The following is a 3,415-nucleotide window of genomic DNA, read 5'->3' on the forward strand; positions in this document are numbered from 1 at the left end:
GCTCCATCGGTTCATGAGTTGAATTGCAGGAACCCATCCCTGCATCAATAAGAATCCCTTGAGCGTATGCTTCTTGCTTGATTCTTATTCCATCCTCTCCTTGGAAAACTTATATGCCAAGATAATAAGTTAGTTTTCCCAAATCCGACATTTCAAACCTCCTTGACATGTCTTCCTTGAAACGTTTATTGATACTGAGTGACGTCCCTGTCACAAACAGATCATCAACATAGATAGCCACAATCAGAAACTCCTTATCCTCTTTCTTGCGATAGACTGTTGGTTCCTTCACACAATTCTTGAAGTTCATCTCCTTAAGAACTTGATCAAGTTTCAAATTCCAAGCTCTTGGTGCTTGACGCAGTCCGTACAAAGCTTTATGAAGCTTGTATACTCGATCCTCTTCTCCCTTCTTCTCGAACCCCTCAGGTTGAGTAACATAGACCAATTCTTTTAGTTCACCATTGAGAAAAGCTGTCTTCACGTCTAAATGATGAATCTCCCAACCTCGTGTTGCCACGAGTGCTATCAGAAGCCGTATAGTCTCGATTCTTGCCACTGGAGCAAAGACCTCATCGAAATCAATACCTTGTTGCTGCACATACCCTTTTGCAACTAACCTCGCTTTATATTTATTCACCGAACCATCAGCCTTCCTCTTGAGTTTGTAAACCCACCTAACTCCTATAGGTTTGACACCAACCGGTTTATCCACAAGCTCCCAAGTATTATTCTTAATAATCGAATCTAGTTCAATTCTCATAGCATCGACCCACTCTTTTATCTTTCCAGCTTCAAGATAGTTCTCTGGTTCTCCATCGATTGTTAAGAACAGCCTGCAACTCTCTGCTTCTGCGAACAAGACATAATCATTGAGATGGCGTGGTTTTGTTACCACACGACCAGACCTGGTCACCAAGGGTTGTACTACTGCAACTTGTGGTTGTACTACTGCAGCTTGTGGTTGAACTACTGCAGCTTGTGGTTGAACTTGATTCTCGACAATCGCATCTTCCTCATTGTCTTCTTCTTCCTCTTGATTACCATGATTAGCATATTGGTCTGCATTTTGCTGGTCGTTTTCTTGACCATTGTCATGTCCACCACCATCTTCTATAAAACCTTCTTTGAAGAGTTTAAATGCTCCTGGTTCACCTTCTGACTCCACTGTCGCAGATGACCAGTCCCAAGCCTTATTTTCATCAAAAATCACATCTCTACTAACCATTACCTTCTTAGCAATCGGATCATAGAGTCTATACGCCTTAGAGCCAGGTTATGTGCCGAGATTGATCACTTTCCTTGATCTATCATCCAGCTTTTTCAACTGTGGTCCATTGACCTTCGCATACGCAACACAACCGAATACTCTTAAGTGTTCAATGTTCGGTTTCTTGGACATGAAACACTCATATGGAGTCTGACCACTCAAAGCTTTTGTGGGAACTCGATTGATGAGATACGTTGAGTGGTGAACAGCTTCTCCCCACATATTATCTGGAATCAACATTCCCTTCATCAAGCTTCTTGTCATCTCCATCAAGGTATGGTTTCTTCTCTCTACTACACCGTTTTGCTGTGGTGTATACGGTGCAGTCAAGTGTCTAGTGATACCATTCTCCTTGGAGAACCGATTGAACTCACATGAAGTGAACTCTCCTCCTCTATCGGTTCGAAAGGTCTTAATAGCCAACCCACTATGTTTTTGAACAAAGTCTTTAAACCGTTTAAAACGTTCAAAGGCTTCGCTCTTTTCCCTCAGCAGCATCGTCCACATGTACCTAGAGAAATCATCAATAAGCACAAAAACATAGCGGTTGTTGGCTGGTGTTTGTGGTGAGATAGGACCACACAAGTCTCCGTGAACTAACTCCAAAGGTTGAGATGCACGAAAACTGGTTTTACTTGGGAAAGAACCTCTTGTTTGTTTCCCTATTAGACACACATCACACACATCCTTCTCATGAATCATGTGTAGCATTCCTTCAACCATGTTCTGTTGAACCATATTCTTCATAACTGCGAAATTTACATGCCCCAGCCAAGCATGCCAACGCCATGTAGCTTCACCATTGTCGATCTGCAGACACATTGGTAAGCTAATCTCCATCGGAGTTTTATACAAACGGTTTGGTGACCTGATAACTCGCACAAGCAGCCTTCCACATGGGTCTAGAAGTGTCAGAAAATCCTTTTTCATATTCACCTCACACCCTCCTTCTGTAGCTTGTCCTAAACTCAATATGTTGTGCTTCAGTTCGGGTATGTAGTAGATTTCTTTTAGGGCTCTTATCTCGCCTGTCTTGCAAACAAAATTAATAGTTCCTTTCCCAACAATGTCAACATATGAGCCATCACCAAACCTTACTTTCCCCTTAATTCTTTCGTCCAAACTGCAAAAGAATTCTCTGTTCCCTGACATGTGATTACTCGCTCCATTATCTAGATACCATACACTTGCATTGCCTTTGTTGATATCGTAATTTTCCGGAATCACCTTGTCTTCGTTAAGGAACACAACTTCATGCATATAAAGTCCATCTGCTTCTTGTGTCTCATTCAGGCTCGACTCTTGATTATGATTCTGTACCGGCTTGTTAGTGCAAGTCGTCGCATAATGTCCAGGTTTGTCGCATCTCCAACATATCACTTTAGACAAGTCTTTCTTCGGTTTGTTTTGGTTGTCTTCTGTGGTTTCTCCTCCTTGGTTTTGGCCATTGAATCTCCCTCGACCTCTGCCTCTACCGAAACCACCTCTGCCTCTATCGTACCTTCCTCTACCGTAGCTGCCTCTACCTCTTGATCCTCCTCTAAAACCTCCATATCCTCCGCGATTGTTAGAGGTATTAGTGAACATCAACTTCCCTTGATCTTCGATCGGACTCACTTCACCAATTCGCTCCTCATAAGCTTTTAGTCTTCCCACAATATCCACAAACGTCGTGGTGTTTAAGTCAAGGACTTGTTCTAGAGAAGCTACCATATAGATAAACTTTGCTCTAGGCATGTCCTGTGAGAAACTTCTTTACAAGTTTCGATTCATGAATGGTCTCTCCCAATGATGCTGACTGCGATGCAAGGCCTGAGATCTTGCCTGCAAAATCATCTACGGTATCTGAATCATTCATCTTCAAACGTTCTAGTTCAGCTAACAGAGTTTGAAGTCTAGCCTCCTTAACACGCTCCGCTCCTTGGTGACGTGATCGGATGGCTCCCCAAAGAGATTTGGCTGAATCTTGCTCTCCTATTTGCAAGATAAGTGACTCTGGAACAGACTGAAACAGAAGTGCAGTCGCAATATCGTTCTTCTATTCATCTTTGGATCCAGGTTCAATAACATCCCATACCTCGCTGACTCGAAGTATGATCTTCATCCTCATCGACCAAACTGTGTAATTAGTCGGTGTGAGTAACG

The sequence above is a fragment of the Camelina sativa genome, chromosome 9 (genome assembly GCF_000633955.1).
Source record: "Camelina sativa cultivar DH55 chromosome 9, Cs, whole genome shotgun sequence".
Taxonomy (NCBI): Eukaryota; Viridiplantae; Streptophyta; class Magnoliopsida; order Brassicales; family Brassicaceae; genus Camelina; species Camelina sativa.